The following is a 22,210-nucleotide window of genomic DNA, read 5'->3' on the forward strand; positions in this document are numbered from 1 at the left end:
TTTGTGTCTTTTTTTTTTTTCCCCCCTTCCTTTCCCTGTAGCTAAGAGTTGCATCCCTATTGTGCAGAAAATAGGAAACAGATTTGTTCTTCTGGATTCTGTTGGGCCTTTAAGTGGGAAACTAAGAGGAGAAGGAGGGGACAGCCTGCAGCCTTCCACATTCTTTCCATTGATACGCATTTACACAAGGCAAAAGTCTGATTCTGAGACCCTAAAACAATAGATAGGGGAATGTTTTCTGTTTTGTTTTGTTTTCTTCTCCCTTTTAAAGGGAGCATAATGCACTATGGAGCCTAGCCTGGTCTGGTGTTCTCCGTTAGTCCATAGAATAAGGAGTTGCTTACCCCACAAGTTCAAACACCAGCGTACCTGCCAACAACAACAACAAAATGGTTTTATCTCAGTGTGAGCCGAGCACAACAGTTAAAAAATGATCTGCTCCAGGGTACAGCTGCATTCATGCTTGCCTTACTGTGGCCCTGGAGAAGCCGTTTACTTGCCTGGAAGAAGCAAAAGCAATTTTCAGACAAGCAGGTAATTCATTCCTCACCTTTCTGCCACAAGGTATAGGTTTCTGATCATGACACCACTCCACATAACGCTGTAGACACAGTTCAGCGATCTGACTCAGGTCTCAGACACCACAGTCATTCAGTCACCAGTGTTTACTTGTGTATCCATAAAATAAAGAAGTCTAATGAGGTCTGGTGTAACCACAAGACAAAAGAGCAAGCTGTGCTACTGCTGTTTGTCATGGGATCAGAGCAGGCACAAAATATGGATTGAAACTGGTGGTAGGGACAATCCAGTTAGTATCCTACACACATGCAAGCTAGCACCCAGCGGCTTGAACTTAGAGTCATTTGTTTTGCTTACTAATTTAAAGAAAATAAATGTTGGATTTATCTTTTCTTAACGATCAGTTTTACTATCAAAATATGGATGAAAACATTGATGAATCTATAGATTTTCAGATGAAATGTTCTACTATTATTAATAAGAATTAGATAAAACTAAATATTCTTTAGGTAAAACTGCTGTTCTAAGCCTTTCTTTCTTTCTTTCTTTCTTTCTTTCTTTCATGTTCCAATCTATCATCCTCTTCTTGAAATAAATATATCTATTCTTAGCTGCAATTCTGAAGTATCAATCAAAACAATAAAAAATAATCTACCATCCTTCATAGAGAAACAAACCTTGAGCAGAAATGGCTAATTTATTCTGCTTTATATGCTAATTTAAGAAATGCATTGCAGAAGTCATATTCCAAAATTTGGCAATGGAATTGTCATCAAAAATAGAAGTTCAGCCTTGTCCCATATTTAAGTATTAATGAGATGTTCCTACACCTCACTGAAACCTCATCAGTTTGGAAGACATTCGGTTAACAACTTTAGCAGTTATGAATATTATAGTTTTCACAATATTGGTGAAGTAATTCTGCACACAGGGAACAGGAAATCACTTTCCATTTTCTTTAATTTGTCTTCATTTTTCAGACAGCCTGAGCTTAACAGTGATCTGGATTCTGAAGTAGCTCCAGATACAATGCGCTTCCTGTTCTCAACTGTCCCAAGTAACGAGGCACCTGAATTTTAAAATGGTATTACTGGCCTCTCTCAAATTCCATTCAGTAATCTTAGTGGGTGAGATCTGAATTTTGAAAAGTTGTAGCCAGAGGAGAGTTTAAATCAATAGCATTTTTGTGACACTTGGGTGATAGCTTGATGATCAGTGAGTCTGAGTAGCTGCGATCCTGAAGTATTCTGAATGCATTCTTATCCCAGCCCAAGAAGGAATAAATTTCAATGAATTTCCATTTTTTTTTCTCCTTCTTCTTTAATAACAGTAAACCCAGCAAAACTTACCGTAAACCCCCTTCCTAGATCAATTTTTCTAGCAAAGTGTTAGGCAATTTTTCTGACTCACTTATGCAGCTGGCTTATTATGTCGATGTGGCAAATCAGAGGTGAGAATAGGCACCATGGTGAGAAGAGTTTGAATGTGTGTCTGTCTACTCTGCCTGTAGTATGACCTGGGTGTTTCTTGTAAAATGAAGCTGAGTGTTGGCTGCAGAGAAAACTCCAGCTGTCAGAGTTCGTGTAGGATTGAATAAAAAATATTATTCCTATTAATAAACCAGGTCTCCATGAAGGATGACTTTTTCCTGGCCAGACCAGGTAGTGTATCAGTTTGCAGGGACCTCTCCCATCTTCACTTTTCAATTTTGTGAATAATAAAAAACACAGAAAACACACTTGCTAAACAAGTTCATAAATTTCCAGCACTTCTTTCATCATCAGAACAACCAAGGGAAAAAACATTATTTAAAGAGCATTGAATTACACTCGTGACCTGGTCCAATGACTATGCTTCAAAATTAGGTGTCTCAGTTTTTTGACCAACATTGCAGGAACAATTTGAGACTTATGGGGAGTATCATTTTACAACATTCCAAAACAATATTTCAACTGAAAAATGAACGGTACCTGTAGATGCAAGAGTAAAGACAGGCAAGCCAACAATTAAAGTGTTTCTCATTTCCTATCCCAGACAGCTGAAACAAAACAGATGTCACACACACAAACAGAGACAAAAAAAGTTAATCAAAATTTAAAATATGTTAATAAAGAAAGAGTTCAGACAACAACAGTGCTGCAGGGTCATTGACACATACAAGCTCCTCATTGAAGCCTCATGTTTTTTATTTCCTAAGAACAAATGATGGAGGAAATGTAAGTAGGTAAATTATACCAGGCACATGAACATTTTTTAAATATTGTGAACATTTCATTATATATTATACTGTCTTCAGGCAGCTAACAGTGGTTCCAATCATAAATCTTGTGTTGTTATTGCTTTCAACTCCTTCATAATGGTGCAATTTCTAAATATGCATTATTTACACCGTCCTAATAGGATCTTATTCATGTCATTCAGGTAAAGAGGAGGATGCAAGATATTTAAAGAGAATGTGAAGAATGCTGAAGAGGGTAGAGATGCAGAAAGGGTAAAGGAGCTCAATCTGACTGTTTGGAAAGGTCTACTTTGCTATATCATAGTGTTTAGCCTGAGTAATTGGAAAATAAATAACTTGGGGATGCAAAAACAATTCTGAATTAAAAGTATATGCAATCTCTTATAGTGTTGAAAAGCAAATTTAAAAAAAAAAAAAGAAAAAAAGAATATTGCTACTGAGATACAACTTCATCTATCCTCTTATGTTCTACAACCCTATTAATATAATTTCATCCCTAATGTAGTAAACTAATTATCATTAATACTAAAAATAGAACAAAAGAAACTACAGATCTTAGCTAAGATTGTGTTCCTTTGTTTTAAATATTGCATATATAACACTAAAAGATTTCAGGGTCATCAAAAGGTATAAAATGCCTGATAGATCTCAGAAGACTGAGTATGAGACCCTACTTCATATCCATTTCTTAGTAGTAATAATGAGCCCAAAGATGAGTACAGCTGTAGATTTTGTACAGTTACACAGATTGTTCCTACTTCTTGAAGTGTAACTAAAAATGTTTTATCAGACCCACTTCCTTTTAAAATCTCCATCGTTTCCCTCCAAAAATGACTAATATGGAAAAAACAATTACTGGAAATAGCTATAGTAGTTTTGTCAAAATGAGCCTAAAATCAGGGTCTTTTGAGAGATGTCAGAATTTATACTGCACAGGAAGATACCTTCCTTGTGTTCTGCCCCCTTCTAATTTCTGATGTGAAGAAAGAACCACTGAATTGCAAAATATGCTGGAGGAGAAACCAGAAGAAACCAACGTAGAACTTAAGTATGGATTTGTTAGGTCTTTCTCACTATGTTGACAATTCAGATTTAAAATGTGTAAAAAGTAAGGCTTCCAAATTTTAACATTTATATGTTTATCATATCATTACGTTACATTACATCATAGCATATGTTTATTTTATATATTATATGTGTATCCCTATGTCTATGTTACAGATTTTAACACATATTCTGAACATTTTCATTAACTTTGGAATTTTTAACAGCCTTTTAACATTTATATTTTCAAGCTTTTCCCTTAAAAGTGGGAGTGGAATAACAAGGACTTCCTCTCCTTTGTTCGCTTGTTCATTTTTTGCTATTAAAAAATGCATGTCTAATGCAATCACATAATGTTGAGAACTAGGTCTCTGGGGAAAACACATTTCATTTAGCCACAGTAGCCCCCATACTTTGACGACAATATGATTTTTTTAGTGCGGGTGTTAAAGGTTTTTAATGTATTAATTTTTTATATAACAATCAGGTTTAGCTTTATGGATGATGATGCCATGTTTTGTTAAACTCTTGAGTGTGAAAACTGTATTGGATTTGTGTGGCAATGTTTTGGTAGTGGGGGCCTGCAGGGGTGGCCTCTGTGAGAAGTGTCTAGAAGCTGCCCCATGTTAGATAAGGGCCAGTTTCAGCCTTCTCCAAAGGGGCCTGCTGCTGGGCAGAGCCAAGCCAGTAAGTGATGTTTGTGCCTCAGGGAGAGCAGATTTAAGAAATGGGGGAAAAAATGCTGTGCAACAGCAGCTGGGAGAGAGGAGTGAGAAAGTGTAGAGAGAAACAGCCCTGCAGAAACCAAGGTCATTGCAGAAGGAGGGGGAGTGAGAGACTGGTTGTGGTGGAGTTCAGCTGCCCAGCTGGGTAAAACCACCACGAAAACCTAGATCAAGCTGATGTTGAAGGCAACAGCATCCCACAGGAGTTTCCATCAAAGATGTATTGTGCTTTATTAGGGCCATGCAACTGGCTCAAATCTCAAGCAAGAAATTGCCAGTAAGTTAAGAACAGATGTACCTAATTTTGTTCTTATGGAGGAAAATCATGGCCATTATGTTAACTAATATGGTATGCACATGCGCAGGATAATGCTGTTCATTTTCCAGTTTCTGTATTTCTGACAATAGACTTTTATATTGGTTACTCATTATGTGTGTGTCTATGTCTATACATTACATATTTCCTAATTTTCCCATTTTGCCATAATTATTTCTAAAATGGTAGGATGGAGAGGGTACTACTTAACCTTAAAATGAATTCAGTTTTTATTTTATTCTCATGAAAACATCTAGCTACCAAGCTGGCACTTGAATAGCTTTGCGACCCCATCATCCTCAGCAGCGACCATTTTTAGGGCCCCATTTTTATTATGTCCTACTTTATGGATGAGCTGCTGCTACTTAACAACTGCTAGTTTCAGTCTGGACAGGCTTGACTTTACTCCAGTGAGTGCTACTAGCTAAACTGAAGACAAAAATCTCAGATAATATATGCAAGCTTTTACTATATTCTCTGAAATAGTGAGCTGATAAGCTAAATTATGAACTGAGGCTGAACCACTATAGCCTTGTAAGATATTTGTGGCAGAATAAACACACCAGCTATAAACCAGTCTTGATAATGGTATTTCTGAGCATGTTTGATTATTAGTTGTCAATATGAAATTCTCAGTGTTCCTTTTTTACTGCTGTGATTTCACTAAAATTCATAATCAAGGACTTAGCTGTCTGTTCAACACTTGCACTGAAGGAGAACATCTCATCATTTGATTACACGTAAGGAAAACTTTTCAAAACCACTTAAGTCTTTAAATGTGAAGTTTAGCATAATCATAATTACACAGGTGAACCCTTTACAAATTGACAAACAAATCATTTTAAAAGGTAAGAGAATATTTTTGTAAGCAGAAATTCTTCTTTGTTCATACATTCAGCTCAGAGTTGTAAATTCAGGGCACGCCTAATGGTATCTCCCCACAGAAGGACTAATTAATTTTTAAAGGAATATATTAAGAAACATTACTTTAAATTGTATAAACATTGAATGAAATGGTACTGATTTTGTATATCAAAATTTGATTAACGTAGTTTTACTTTTAACTGGAAAATGGTTGCATGTTATATCTGAGCTTATAGGCAAATGATTATAGTAGTGCTTTTTTTTTTATACAAATACAGTGACAAAGAAAAAAAAATAAAAAGTAGCTTTTATTCAGCCCTTCAAAATAAAATGCCATTTTGTTATATTTTATACTTCTCCCCAAGCTGTAAAACTAATTAGAATGAACATGTTCATTTAAACAGGGGAAGAAAGAAAAAGTGGTAGTCTATCTACTCATAGCATCAATGTCTTTATCAGAGCTATGATTATATTTCTATCTATCTATCTATCTATCTATCTATCTATCTATCTATCTAATAGATTTCAAATCCTGGATATGTAGGACTTCCATTCCCAGGACTGCCAACACAAAAGAAGAAAATAGTGAGAGGAGCCAACATACGAATGGCATTCTTTTAAATGCTGGGGTCTGGAAAGGCCTGCTGTGTTGCATTATGTTTGTGGGTTTCAAACTGCAACATGCAGATGTATGCACATGAATAATTTTGAGCACAAGAGCTTTAATCCCATTGTAGAAAATAGAATCAGTCAAATGTGTAAAGTTGCAACATGTATTCATGGTTTGGTGACTGAAGCATAAGACCAAGTCCTGGGACAGTGACTTATTATTTTAAAATATCTGAAGATTTTAGCATATGTGTATGAAAAAAATAACTCTTCTGGGTTCGCGCTCTCTGTTTGCCTTCTTCTGCATACATCTGGGAAAACTGATTTTTAATATACTAGAGAACTTATACAAGAGAATGAGGTATGAATTATTATTTTTGAACTCCATGGATTTTTCCACTCTAATTATAGGGTTGATAGTCCCTGTGACAATAAGCCTGCCATTGTGTGGACTTGAAATGAAAGATGGAGTGAGAAGGAACACAGCTCAGAAGTGGTTGATTTCCATGTTTGATGCATTCACTAAATAATTCAGTATCACTAATGGAAATCTGATCTTAGCGGAGGAATAGGGATGCGGGGCACTCAGTTGCCAGAGTTTGGCAGCTCAATAGCTTGGGAACAACAGTAGAGCAAAAGGTGAAAAAATCTTTAAGCTGTTCTCAAGTTCTCTATTTTGTTTTCCTGGAATCACATTACATCTTCCTGGAGCTGCTGTTGCTGATGGCTAGAGAGGACTGGAGAAAGAAATTGATACTTACAGTGTTTGTGAAACAAACAAAGCAAGCTCAGGCCAAGCTGACCTTTTAACTGGTGCACAAGTGGTTTTGTTTGCTTTTTGAAAAGCGCAGCCTCCTTCTACTCAGCTGTGGGACCAAAACCAGTGAAGCACTTCTTGGAAGAAAATTACTGACTTTGTAGGTTTGGAGTCAGAATTTTTCAAGGTCATCTTAGAAAAGAAGTGCTAAACTCCTGTTAGAAGGTGACAAGATCCAAGTATCTCCTTCAGGTTGCTGGTGAAATGATTGACTGAAAGTACAGAAAACAAAACAAAACACAAGTTTCAGATGATAAAATTGTTTACTACTTTGCAAAGGAAGAAAAAATAAACAACAACAACAAAAACTCAGTAAGAGGAAATTTATTATGAGGATCTTTCTAAATCTTGGCACAAATCACATCTCATGTTGTGAGTGAGCTTCTTTCCCCCAAACAGCCTTGAATATTTACAGATAGAAATATTTGGGATCCAATACTTTTGGATTGCTTACAAGAGCACTTACATGTGGCATGAATAAGAAGTCCTTCTATAACTTCTTATACTCTTAGCCCTCATCGTTCCTTTTTCAAAGGAAATTCAGCTCATTAGGCTGTAGTTTTGGGAAGCAAAGTGGATACATGAAAGTGCTTGTTTGACTTCCACAGCTGCTAATCCATTCTTCACTTATTTTTCGCTGTTTCTGAACCAGCAGCTGTAAACAAACATTGAGGATGTTAAAGACACTTACAGTCTGCAAGCAGTTCTCCTTTCTAGGTTATCTGTGCATCCAGACCAGGAAAATAATAATAAAAGACAATTATTTTCTGTATGGATTTTTCTGTACATTACAAGAAGCTTAGATTAGGCTGTTCAAAGATCATGTAGGAAAAAGCCCTGGCTGGAAAAAAAAAAAAAAAAGAAAAAAAAAGAAAGGAATGACAAAACAGCAGAGAACTTCTTGAGGTAAACCTATCCAACTTCACAGTTCTTTCAATAAGGAAAATATCCCTGTGGCAATTGAATAGCCATAACTTGTCTTCTATCAGTCCCTTCATGCTCTCCTGTTCTTTTCCACTGGGAACCAGCAGAACAGGCACCTTTGAGGCAGTGAGTCGACATAGAGTCGATGTTTTTTTCTTGGCAAAAGAAGATACGTCGATCTTTCCAAGACTGTTGTCTTGACCAACAGTCTCACCTCCTTGTCTTCACAAGTTCTCTCTCAATAGCAAAGGTTCAGTACGAAATTCAAGTGTTGTACTCCATTAGTTTCAAAGGCATCAAACATTGGGCAGTTTAGGGTAAAGAATATCTTTCTACATCTGGACAGTGCTTATTGCATTGGAAACTTTGGTTAAGCCTCAAGGTGCTATTGAGACAGAAATAATACTAATATTAAAAGACATTTTACTGTGTTGATCAAAGACCAAGATACTTTCATTTTCATTCTTAGGTGCCTCAGACCATTTGTTTCCTGAGCAGCTGTGTTAATCTCATCTGCAGTTTTAGTATAGCCTTTGAATCAAGAGCCAAGCCGTATCACACAAAACTAATTTCAGTGCATGTAAACTTAGCATCAGAAAATTAATTTCTGAGCTATGGAAAACTAGGCATGGAGAAAAGCTGCAAGCAGGTTTGGCCAAAGATTGCTAATGCTTCTAAAATTCAATGGACAAATTATGCTTCTGAGATCATACGCATTTCACGTGAAAAATGTTTGCTTTCTGCAGAAAGTTTCTATTGTTTGTTGAGAAGTGGAAAATGAAAATTTCAGTCTTTAACTAAGACTCAGATTTCTGTAAGATGATTTCTGTGAAGAAATCTCTTGACTCACTTTGGTGCAATGCTTTGGTCTTAATCAAGGTGAATTTTCAGGTCAGACTTTGTCTTCTTCCCTACTTTCTTGTTGCTACTCAGACACGGTTGACCATCTGAAATGTGCTATTGTGGTTGGATGGAGACCCACTGAAGGCTTAAAGTGTCAGCCACCACCAGGTGCTTCTTGATGGGAAGCGTCTTTCTCTAGATGTACATAGTGCTTAGCATGCCAGGATTTCATTAAGAAGCCCCCAGGAAGGTGCAAGGTAGCTGTCAAGGATTCGTTCAGCTTCACACACGCTGAAACATGAAGACAAAGTGTACTATAGAGTGCTCATTTCCACTCAGCTGGCTGCTAGAAAGAATATTCTCTCCGTCTCAAGCCACCGCTTTATACTGCAAACCAAAGTTGTTGTTTTAACTTACATCACTGTCATTAAATCTGCCCGTCGTGCAAATCCTTAACAGCCATGCCAGGACTAAACACATAACTCTGTGATGAAAAGAAGATGCCAAGGTGTGGATGGAAGGGAGTAGTTTACTTTACGAAGAAAGACTCCAGGTGGGTGCAATTGCCCACGCTGGGACTAGCCGCACAGTGCTTTCCATTGTCACAGATGGTAGGTGTTAGATGATGCAATGTGTACGGTGCCAGACAAATTACTTTTTTAGCTCATTCCTCTGGAAACAGGAGAAGAATCTGAACTGGATTTCTGTGCAAACCTGGAGCAGGAGCCACAAGCTGCAACCCCAGCCGAGACCCAAGCAGTCAATGGGCTCAGTCTTTCCAATCAAGACGGAGACTTGCTCTGGGGATCAGGAATTAGGCAGAAATTGCCTGGACTTTGGAACAAGTCCACTTCGTTTTAAATTAAGCTGTGGCTTGGGGAACATTCTTTTTCAATGGATGTAATGAACCCAAAAGCTGGAAAAGCCTAAATAAGAGCCTTGACACAACTCCAGCAAAGCACCACAACCAGAAGCGTTGAAACACCCCGACAAAAGTTGTCGCGGGGGGGGGGGGGGGGGGGGACCGCCCTGCAAAGCCCGGCACCGGCTCAGACGGGGGCCCCGCGCCCCTCCAGCCCCCCCGGCGGCGGGGGGCACCCCGGGAGCCCCCCGGAGCCCCATCCTCGGGCGGAGCGGCCCCGTCCCGCCCCCGGCCCCCTCCCTCCATCCCTCCCCCGGCGGCGGGGGCGAGGCTGCCCCGCGGGTGACCCTCCCGGCGGCGCCCCCGCCGCATCACACGAGGGGGCAGCGCGGCCGCTCGCTCTGCCCCGGCGCCCGCCTCGCCTCCCTCCTCTCGCCGGCTCGCCGCAGCCCGGGCTCTGTCGAGTCAAAGCGCGGAGGATCAGGTTCCCTGCCTCCGGTATAAAAATCTCGGGAAGAAATCCCCCGGCCGGAGAGAGCGGCGGGGCGTGAGGAGGAGGAGGAAGAGAAGAAGGCGAGCCCGTCCGTGGGGAAGCGAAGGGACGCGCTGCGACACCAGCAGCACCACCACCACCACCACCACCACCACCACCAGCAGCTCCGCACCGGGGACACCCGCGGCTCGCCCCTCTCAGCTGCGGGAGAAGAGCCTCTCTCCGCCCCAAGTAAGTAAGCAGGGGCTGGGAGGCGCGACCCCCTCTCGGCTCCGGGGTCTCGCACCCCAGCACCGCATCGGGTCCCCCCCGGTCCTCGGAGGTGCTGAGGAGAGCGGCCGGTGGTGGTGGTGCTGGTGGTGGGGAACACCTGTGGCCCCACAGGCACCTGCCCCAGGTCTGGGGCTGCCCACCAGCAGCTCCGCTCGGGGTGTGGGTAACCCGGGGTGTCGGGGAGCGGCAAGAGCCGTGGCAGGGGGAGAGGGGTGCTGGTGGTGGTGATGGGGGACGTGGCACGGCGGGGAAGGGAAAGCAGAGTCCTCGGGCTGATCCGCTTTGTGAGGACGAGAGGGCAGCGGGGACCCCAGGGTGGCGAAACTCCTGCAGGTCTCAGGTGCCCTGTGCCAGGAGTGTCCCGGCTGAGACTCCTGATAAGTGAGGTTAAATTGTACCTTCAGACTGAGCACTTTAACTGATACATACATTTACATATTATACATACGTTTATATATTTTATATATATACTTTTTTTTTTTTTTTTTTTTTTTTTTCCCCTGGGACTTAGCTTTCTTGTCTGTACTTTGATGTTGGCGAAACAACTGACTCTAGCAAGTGCTGATTTACTTAAAACTGCTCTTGTCAGTTTATGTCTTGCATTTCCTCTGGAAGGGTGGGTTGGGAGAAAATCTGGGTTAACAATGGTGAAAATACAGTTTTCTCCTATTGAGCATACAGGCTATTCTGCAAATGTGTTGTGGTCTCCAACACTGATGCTTCTCACTCCTTGCCCTCCTTCATCCTCTCCCTTTTAAAAGTAGAGCTTTGCATAGGGAAAAGGCAAACTTTGAAAAGGGAAAAATCAGTTCTTTGGGAGCTCCTCTGCTCCTTTTACATGTTCTAGCTGGCCGTCACACACCTCTCTTCCACACGGCAAGCGGTCCGCTTTGGTAGTGAATGTCTGCTGTGCATTAGCTTAGTGAAACTCTGAAGCTGGATTATAAGATGTCAGTCCTAGACTAGCTGGTTCTTAGAAGCATTGTGGAAATGTTTGCAACGTGTTAAGTCCTTCTCTGTGAGATAACCCTGCTGCTATGGATAGCAGTGGGTGCTTTAATTAGATCCTACTTGCTCTAAATGGCTTGTAGTACAGTGGAAGAACTCTTTACCTGTGGCTCATTGACTCTTGAACTCTCTTCTTTCTTTGGCCATGATTGTTCTATCCTTCTAGCAAAGTTGAATGTTTTTGTCAAGGAAATGACTAAGTGTGTAACTGTGGTTGTATTAGGGAGGTGGAGAGAAGGAACAGCGAGAGAAGGGAAGGGTATGAGAAAAGTCACTAGGAAGAAATACCTGTCCTTAACATTTTCCAGACAGTGGACTTGAGCTGACCTACAAAGCAAAGGTTTTCTTTTTTTTTTTTTTTTTCTTTTTTTTTTTTTTTTTTTTTTGGCTATGTATTTCTATCTTTTCCCTGCAAAGAAAAAAGAGCTTTTAAAAATAATGAGGTCTGAAGGGATAAAGGAACCTGCATATCTGTGACAAGAAATATTAATTTGTTATGGTAATAAAAATTTGGAAGTGAATGGATAAGGTATTTCATTGGAGAGAACAAAATGGGGTGTGGGGGGAAGAGAAGAAAAAAAATAGAACAGGAAAAAAAAAAAGCAAACAAACCCTGCTGTGCAATTTAGTAACTTTCCCTAAAGAGAAAGGAAATGGCAAGGTTTAATATACCCCTGTCTCCAGTCTAAGCTAAACACTTTGACTTATTATTTACAAACCTTTGGATGAAATTGAAGGACAGAAACTTACTGACTTTAGCATGCTGCAAAGCAAGCTCTTCGATGGGGGAAAAAAAAAAAAAAGAGAAGCCAGCAACAAATCTTTCTTTTACAAATGGGTAAGTCTTTGTTTATAGCATAGAAGTTGCCTACCAAAAGCAGACTTTTACAATTATCCAGATGTCTATCACCGTTATTTGAGATACAGTCTGTAGATGATACATCCTTGCCAGCAGAAGGTTGGTTTTACTAAAGTAATACAAACCATGACCATGGTGTGATCCCACTGCCATATTCCTGTATACCCATACTGGCACTAAGGAGGATCCTGTACTGATCGATGTTTTGTGTAGATTCATCCCTCTCTTGCTGGTGTGAACGTTGTTCCGTAGCTGCCTTTCAGTGGTCATGGCTCCAGCAAGGTACCTCCCCATCATGTCCTCTGTTTCTTCTTTCTCATACTAGGAACAGGTAGTCCTGAATCCTCAGAAAATAATTAAAAATAGGCGTTTTTTTTTTCCTTTTTTTTTTTTTTTTTTTTTCCCAGGAGTTCTGAAAATGCACTCTTTCACCACATACTCTATTGCATTTTGCAGCAGGGAAGATAGGATTATCAAGTGTACCAGTGGGGCACTGAGGCATTAGGGTTGTAATGGGTGTTGCTCATGAAACTTAGCGCTCTGTTCAGACCTCCTCATAACCTATACTCCAACAGCGCTGTTTTCTGTGGGAACTGGTATTTAACAATGTAAGCTTTGCTTTGATATTTACAACCGCTTGCTGATCAGTGTATCAAAAGCATTTTCATTTAGAGGATTCATTTCAGGACTTTAATTGAGGAAGTCTCTTTGTTTCGAGCTTCTTTATAATAAACTATTTAAAATGCTGTCTTTGAATGAACTAGGTCACTGTAACACACACACACAGTGATTCTTGTCTGCTTAGGGTAGCCTGCATTTGGTCGACCCATATCCCTGGTGAGCTTGTCCCTGATTTATCCTTCTTGGACTGGTTTGTTCACAGGGAGCTTATGCTGAAAATTCACTGCTGGAGGTCATTCTCCATTCTTGGCATCTCTGGCAGCTTTAAGCTTAAATTGCAGCCTCATTTTCTGTCCAATCAATACCACTCTTATGTCACCGAGTTTCCATGGTGCCCCCAATCTTCTGTCTACATATTGATGTCTGACAGCAGGAATAGCATTCTGTGTCGCTATATATACTTAGTAAACCTGTCAAAACTATTTAGGGTCTGTCTCACTAATTTATATCCATATCCTGATATTATTTGTATCTGTTGAGCTTTGACTGATGGAACTTGCTGCACTAAGGAATCAGCCCCAACAATGCACTCCAGGGATGGCTCAAGGGATGGATGTTTTGAGAAAGGCAAAAAAAGACTCTTCTAGAGTAGCTGGGGTAGTCTAGAATCCTTTGTGCACAATAGATGCATTTTGAAAACATCCAAGTCTCAATGGCTCCAAGTTAATGCTTTGGAAATCATTATCCATTGTGCTGCTCTGAATGCATAGAGGGTTCTCTCTGATGGAGCCGTGTGGAGGAAAATAGAGAAGTGGTCATTGTCAAATATTCAATGTGCATTTGAGGAGATTTGAGGGAAATCTGAGTCTGTTGTTTCACATCAGCTTTCTTCATCAGAAGCACTGTGGAAAAATGAAATTGAAGGAGTGATCAATGACTTCTGTAATGTGGAAGTTTGCATTTTACTACAAAAACCCACAGAGCATTATAATTGTGTAAGGAATGTGTCTGTGGATTGATACAGCAGCAACCAAGCAAGTTGAGAAAAGGTGTATCTTCCACATGTCATTAACTTCCCAGGGATGGACACCTCAGATAATGTTATTTGTGCTAGCAGTATTACACATTAAATGGAGACAAATCGGGTGTTTTTTTTTTTTTTAAGTATGCTTTGCAAACCTTTGATCTTGTATCAAACCGAGATGGTCATGAGCTGGAGAAACTCTTTAATCCCAATGTCTTTAACATGAACTTGATCCAGCCCATGAAATAAGAGTTGGCAGCTAGAATGGAATTTGCTGCTTAAAATTTCATTTGCTCCAAGAGCTGAATCTGTGATTGCAAGTTCATTAATACTTTTCAGACTGTCTTCAGGCTCCAACAGTCTGTTCACTAGTAAAAGAGTAAGGACCTCCAAGGCATGAAATGCCCTGTTGAAGGTGATATTTGACATAGTAGTATAAAAGTAGTTCACTTTAAGTTCTCAGCAGTGGCTTACTTTATCAAGGTATAAGGGATTTGTAGGATTTTATCAAACTAGATCAGTATGTCTCACCTTCTGTTATTCCAAAGAATGGAATCACTGAACTATTTAACCTATTTGGCACTACCTCCCTTGGCAGCACCATGATGACTGCTGTTTAGAACTGAGTATGAACAGTTGAATGTTGGGAGGGAAGGGGGCATTTTTCTAAGACACTTTTCTAATTTCCTTTCTTGCTTACATGTGTGGGAGTGACTTCTTAAAAAGTGTAGTCCTCTTGCAGTCTGGTTTTTAATGTCTTTCAGACCGCAGGTTGAGAGAACACAGCTGTAGGCAGTTTCATGGGAGATGAGAAGAGGGAATGTGAAAAAGAGCTATATGTATTACTGATGCAATCAGGTGATTCTACCCTTCCACCCCCTCCTCTTCCCAGAAAGTCACTTGCTTTCCCTGAATAACACATTCTGGTTTCAGTGTGTATAACCTTATGCTAAGGTTTCCTTATGTTAAGAAAAAAAATATTAAAATGTTAATTTGGTCCCAAGGAGCACAGTGTTTGGTAAGTGCTATTCAATGGCAGGTGCAGGAGAGGGACGCAGGCAGAGCAGAAGAACATTACAGGAGCTGGGGATTTTCTGATAAAAATAGCTTCTGAAAATAAATAGTACTTGAGGCTCCAGTTCATGACTGTTTAGTAAACTCAAGTTCAATTTTAAACTGGTCCTTGCTCCTGTGAGGCCTGCCAGTGCTATTTCAGAACTCACTGAATGTTTCACAAGAGTGGTATAAAAATTGCCCTTCCTCATTTAGTCTCTGTTGAGCTCCCATGTAGCTTGGATCTTGTAGAGCATCCCTTGTTTAGCTGTAGATGATACCATCATTAGATGTCTATGGGGAGGGAAGAGAAAGAAGAGAAATCTCTAATACCACAGTCCAAATTCCTGTTTTGGCACTGGTCTGCAGCTAGATAACATTGCACATGAAACTGAATTTTTGTTGTCTCCAAATATTTTTGGAGCAGCTCATTATCTGAACAAGTTCTCCTCCGAGCAGCAGGAGTAAAACCAGATGGAACAACTGTAAGGGGAAAGAGGCTGTGTGTGTTCTTCTTTCCTTCAGCAAGTCTCCCACTACATGCTTGGGATGATGTTCTCAGGTACTGGTGGAGCCAGTCCAGCTGGTGGCAGACACAGTAAGAGCACAAGGCATGCAAGCTATAAGGTTAAGGAAGCATATTTCTCAGGTTTGAGAGCAAACTAAGTCTACATTTTTCAAAGCCCATTAAGAAAGATAGATCCCTTTACTGTTGTCTTTACCATCTGACTTGCTACCTGCATTAGACTGTTGCCTTAGGTTTTCCCTTGGAATTATAAAGGTAAAAAACAGATAATTGTTCTCAACGGGTATGTTCTAAGATGTGAGGAAATCCCTGTGTTTTGGCAAAAGCATTTAATGATATCTGTGGAACTCAGAATGCTCCTGCCTGGTTGCAAACAATGGCCACGAATGAACTGGCTTCTCAAATTCAGTTCCATGAAATATCAGGAACAAAACGTGCTTTGTTCTTGGGTTTTGTTTCTCGGAATCCTGGGAACAATGGGATGAGTTTCATGGCCAACTAAAGATGTTCAAACTATTACATTTAAGGATCCTTGTTTCAGCTGGATCACTAGTGAAACAGATTTATTATTTTCTTATTTATTTTTATTTTTTAAACATTTTAATTTATTTAGCTATACCTTTCACACATCATGTATCTCAAAGTGCTAGAGAGCCCTAATAGTGTAACGAAAATATACATGCCCTTCTGTAGTCAGCAGCAGAAGGCCCACAGTCTGGAGCATCTTTGCCTCCATGACAGAATTATCTGAAATATGCTTGACACAGCATGTCAGTAGTTCCATATCAAAATCTGTTTTAAATTAAAAAAAAAAAAAAAAGTAGAAATTTACATTTTTTTTTCTTCTTCTTCTTTCTTGCTTGCATCCTGCAAACAACAATGCAAAGAGTGCTATTTGCTCAAAATACCTAAACTAATATACTAATATCTCTCTGATACTCTTCTACTACACTTCATTAGATAGTAAAGGAAAGGTAGCATTGTCTATTGACTTTGAAAATGATACAGGAAGGAACTTAGATATAGCATGTGAGAAAGATGGCAGCTCTAATACAGTGCTGTCCCTGCAGTGCCATGGCACTACACCTCATAGTCTTCTTTGGGACAACTGAACTTCATCTGCTTCCATACTGAGATGTTTTCCAGCTCACTAAATCATGTTCTTCCTGCTAAATGGAGATGAATACTAATACGGGGACACATTCTCCAGCCATTATTCAGGGAAAGTTGATGCTTCAGCAAGAGCTTTGTCAGAAGATGGATTATAGAATTCAGCCTAAGATTTAGAAAGAGTGGCCATCCTTTTGTTTGGGTAATAAAATCTTAAAAATAAGACCCAAATGCATTATAATGCTGGCAAATGGTTGTGACTGTTCTCACATTCCTTGTGGCAGAATCTTATTACTTTCATTGAGAGTGTCTTTGGAGTGGTGTATGTATTAGTAAATTAAAGACCAATAAAGTGATTTTTCTGATACTTTATCTTAATTCTGGTAGGACAGTACTTTGTTTCTGTAGTTTGAAAAATAAGAATTACTTGAAAGTAGCCTTTTCTGTATTCCAGGGGTGATTTGCCCTCAGTTGTCTAAAACCCGGTCCTCTATTGTAGAGGCTTATCTTTCCTTCTGGTGCTGATGAAAGGCCCCTGAGATGCTCTGATTGCTTCCCAGTAGCTCCTGCCACCTGACTGACTGCCTGGTTGGTTGTTTGGATTGCTGCATTCCCTGAGGTCACAAAGATGTTTTTATCTGCACGAGAGTCACTTTCTTTTATTAGAAGCCTGCCTAGGTGCAACTGATATGCAGTAGGGACCAAGTGGTGAAAAGAAACCAATATACTAGCTCTCTCTAGAAGGCCGACAGATTGGATTTTCAGAAATCTTCCAAACACCCTGTGAGTTTTGACTCAGGAACTTCATCACATTTCACGTATTAAATCCTCACTTTGCTAAGATGTCCCTTCAGCCCATGTTTCTTGCCTGATTTGCATGTTGTCAGATGCTGTTGCTAATCTCTGTAGTTGATGTTTGCTTAAGTGATTATTTGGCAGAAGTGTGTGAGCAGGCGTGTGTGTTTGATTGCCGTTGGCATGGCAGTTAGTTTGATATGGCATTAGCATACTTGCTCCATGCTGCAGGCTGCCTCCTCTTCTAGGCTTTCTCAAGCAACAGAAGATTAGGGGGTGGGGAATGAAACCAAACAACCCCAACCCACCCTAGGAGATCCAGTTATGGTATGGGCAGTTTGACTAAAGACCTGCAGAACTCACAGGAGCCTAAAGGTTGTTTCCACTTTTCCCGCGGTTAATAATCATCACATGTCCTCCACCAGCAGAGGATTTATAAAGAGCTGCAGGGATTATGGACTGCATAAATAGGAGTAGCTATTTTGAATCTAGTGTTTTAGGAATTGCCCTGCCCTAGCAAAACAGTGTAGGAACTGAGTTTATGGGGTGATAAAGAAGGCAAACTCAAAAGCCCTTTGTGGCTTCTAGCTTTAAATAGGATGCTGAGGTCAGTTTGTGTTTCAGACTCATTGTTTGTCCGCTTGGATTATAGAGGTATGTTTGCCTTTTAAAACCAGTCAGTCATCCCAGTCACTTGTAATTTAACTATAATCTTTGTAAATCTTATGCATTAGAACAGCTTTATGTGCCATGAGTTATTTCACTGGGAATAGTGGGATTACTTAGACAATGGAAAAAAAGCATATGAAACCTTTGCTGGATCAATGCCTTAATCTAGAAGATTAACACAGCTGAAGTGAGTGTTTTATGATACTGTATGTGTTCAGGCTCATACCTTTTATGTGTAGGTGGGGATGACATCTCTTGTGATAAGTTTCAGAGCAATGTGTTTACTGTGGTGTCTTTGGTATCCTCTCTTTAACTGTGAGCTCCTCAAGTATTTTATATTGAAAGTCAAACTATTGGAGAGCTGATGTGAACTTCTGTCCATCAATATTAATAACTGTACTTTTCCAAGGCTTTCTGATGTAAGCTTCTGTCCATCAACATGAATAACTGTATTTTTTGAAGGCACAGTGTCTGCCAGGCATAACCCATTGCCCAAACCTTTTACCTTACAACCTTCTAGCACTGAAAAGTTTGGACATCATCCTGAGGGCAGGTGGATGCTTCTGTCTGTCCACTAAGAGCAGCCTCTGTTTTCACCTGTGAAAGGAGAAAACTTTTGGACATAACATTTGAGATGGCTTTGTAAAGCTGTCAGAAATCAGTAATGTGGCAAAGTGGGGACCATTTTTCTACCTGCCCCCAGCAATCTGCAGAATTGGTAATGTTTTTGTGATGAAAGAATCCCAACTTTAAAAAGGATAGGAATGAGAGCAAGGAGTTTCACCTTCTTTTCCTCCTACTCATGAGTCTGACCTAGGAAATTATTTTCAGGCTACTTTCAAAAATGGATCCTTATAATCTTCTGCAACTGAGATAATATTTACAAACACATCTGTTTGTGTAGTAGCGAAACATGAAAAGTGGTTCTGGCTTTCCTTTGGTTGCTTCTCTGAGCCCAAATGCAGCAAATCTGTGCTGGCTTTCACAAAGGGTGTGTGCTCTTGTGAATGGCTGGAATTTGAATACAGCTATATGAGGAAAAGACTGAAAACCAAGTGTACCATATTACAGCATGTACTTTGTTCATTTAATTGCTATGTACTATAGTTTGAATTATTTATGACTATACCTACAAGGAAGTATATAACTGAGAACCTCTTTCTTGTGCTAATCACAGCAGTAGGTTGAGTGGATATGTAGACTGAACACTTTTATACAAGAAAAAAATAATTAGATGTGTAGATGCTTTGCCCCAACATTGTGCTTTACACACACATCAGAAGTGCCTCTCTGTTTGGAGAAACTTTCCAAACTGTAGGGATGCATCTTTAAAATGTGTTATCTAACTTCAGACTTTCCAATTGCACAATAAATACTATAAATGACAAGTTCACTTCTTTCTGTATTGACACTTTCAGCATGTGCAATAAGGCTCTACTTCAAGATGGGACTTTGCCAACTGAGATTTCTCAAGTAGGTGGGAATTTCTCATCTTATTTAAATGGGGAATTCTGAAACAAACAAACAAAAAAAACCCAGAGCAGGAGAAGTTTGTGAAGTGTAAATTACATGTCTAAGTCAAGAAAAGTTGAAGCTTAAATATTTCACATCAGGACTATCAAAATAGGAATTCTTGATTACTAAATTCAGTAACTGTTCCAAGTCAGTGAAAACATAGTTCATACATGAACATTTGCAGTATTTAATGGGTATCAAGGGAATGAAAACCAGAAATCAAAACATATATGAGACAGATATGCTATCTACAGCAAACTTTTCATGATGCCCCATGATGTGCAGCTGATGCTGTTCATTTTGGCATTTTGATGATCACGTTTTCTAACAAAAAGAATAGTATAATGTACATTGATAGGCAATGAGAAGTAGAAACTAAAAGCTGAGCATTTTCTGAAACTTATCCTTTCCTGATCAGCTTAAATTTCTTTCAGAGTAGATATTTTAAAATTAGAATATAACTTACATGCAATTTTTAATAGTTTGTAATTATGATTTATAGTTATTTTCATTATAATTACATGATTTAATACAAATGAAATTTTGATTCACTTTCTCCCCAAAGACTTACACATTTTCTTTTTCAATTGCTCCACAAGACAAAGTGTTTGGTATTTGTTTTTTTTTTTTTTTTTCTCTTCCCATATGATCATAGTTTCTTTAGTTTCTTTTGCAAAACGCATTTTAGCTTTGGTTCAATGTTAGGTTGAGACCCTTAGTGTAGAATATGTATAGTTTTCACTTCCTGATGGTTGTATATGATTTTTCTGAAATGAAGGATACTTGTGCTTTTCCTGTTTTGTTTGTTTTTCTTTAAATCTAATTTATATGTCTTCTACTCAGATCTTCTTGCAGTAGCAGAAGTTCCAAGCTGCAGCAGCTGATCCCAGGTAAGCTGCCTGCATTGCAGGGCCCCATCTACTTCTCTAGTTTCCATACCCTGGTTCCCATCCAATCCCAGTTTGCTGTTTTCTTTCTGTTGCAGCAATAAAAGCCGTGGAATAGATCTGGATTTTTTTTACTAAGGCATGGGTCATGTCCTGTGAGGAGTAGTAGGGCAATTGCACAAGATATGAAAATGGATGTAAGAGTGTGGGTCACATTGTAGAAAGGGCTTATGTGGACTGTTTAAAACTATTTGCAAGTAGTTTTCATCTTCTGTAACTTTAAATGAGCATAGACTTGAAATTTTTTCCCCTGACATAAACCATCCCCATGGACAAAAAACAACTGTTTTGGTTTTGAAGATGTATTTCCATAACTCTCAGTAGCTAAGGTTTTCTTAATCTTAATTATGATTTCCTGTGTATCTGATATCCTTATTTCTATAATACCATCTATGATTTGCTTTAACCTCTCTTCTACTTGAACTGTCTAGTAGGTCATTTTTCATAAATGTTACACATTCTCCTATGTTTCTCATTTTCAGTGGCCTTTTATGGCCCCGTGTTAAGTTATAAATCAGTAGACTACTTGATTGTTTATTTCTGAGAGTGCTCATAATTCATATCCTTATCTAGTGGGCACATGTATCTGAAATGTATCCTGACATTCCAGAACTGCATTATAATTGCTGTAGTCAAACTCTTTTCTATATTACAGCTTAAACATTTAAAAGCTCTTATAAATATTTGTCTACTCTGAAACAATTCTTGAGCTAAGCACAGGGGTATGTTATCTTTTGTCTCAGGGACTTTTTTGATGTTTAGAATGTAAGTTAATTCAGCAATCGTTGGTATATAGTGGCATGTAAATGTGTATGTGTATATATATATATATTTCTTTTCTTTCCACTTAGTTTTGATGCCCATGGTGATTTTTTTCTTTTTTTGGTATTTGTTCAGTTGCCTGGGTTATTGAGAGGACAAAGGCTTCCATACTACAGACTAATCATTGTTTTCTATGAGTAGTGCAACTTGTTACCTTGGTTTGCATTCCTTCTATCAGGTGCTTCAGAAATGCACTTAACAACACTGATTCTAGGCTGATCTTTTGGTCACTACCAGCCAGCCCCCTTCTGTATGAAGAAGTTACTGTTCTTAACATGGGATTCTCAGTTGCTTGACTAATATTTTAAGAGTAACAGGACCTTATCTCTTATCCCATAATTAAAAAGGTATCGTAATAGTTTTTTCTTTGAAAATCCGAACAATTTATATCTAATAAAGAATCCTCTAAAAATCCTGACTATTCTTCCAGATTAGAGAGGGATGATTTATCGTTGTGAAAAAGAGTTTGTAGGGTTTTTATTTCAGGCTAGCTGGTGTACATCTGCCTTTAACGGATTTTTCACAGCTCTAGCTCCTAGTGCTGGAATGCAGTTTAGCACAAGCAAATTTCTCTAGGACTTTGTTTTATTTTATTTCCCCTAACTCTGTCTGACAAGTTCTTTGCTTGTATAACCTTAGGTCTTGCATCTCTCTTCCCTGCTTTCAATTGAAATTTGAAGCAGAGGAACCATTTAAATTCTCTGCAATCTCATTTTCTGCCCCCATTGACTTT

At 39.3% G+C, this 22,210-nt stretch overlaps 1 protein-coding gene across 2 annotated transcripts in view; it reads left to right on the forward strand.

The window, feature by feature from the left end:
* Positions 1-10,084: 10,084 nt before the first annotated feature.
* The window catches only part of PTN (pleiotrophin), a 71,206-nt gene continuing 59,080 nt past the window's right edge, over positions 10,085-22,210 (forward strand). The window contains exons 1-2 of one of the 2 annotated variants that reach the window (XM_038165275.2): positions 10,085-10,486; positions 20,552-20,598. The gene's annotated coding sequence lies outside the window, so the exon portion shown is untranslated. The remainder of the gene's footprint in view (positions 10,487-20,551; positions 20,599-22,210) is intronic. The other variant, XM_027445011.3, reaches the window with a different exon arrangement.

Source organism: Anas platyrhynchos, chromosome 1, assembly GCF_047663525.1.
Source record: "Anas platyrhynchos isolate ZD024472 breed Pekin duck chromosome 1, IASCAAS_PekinDuck_T2T, whole genome shotgun sequence".
Lineage (NCBI taxonomy): Eukaryota > Metazoa > Chordata > Aves > Anseriformes > Anatidae > Anas > Anas platyrhynchos.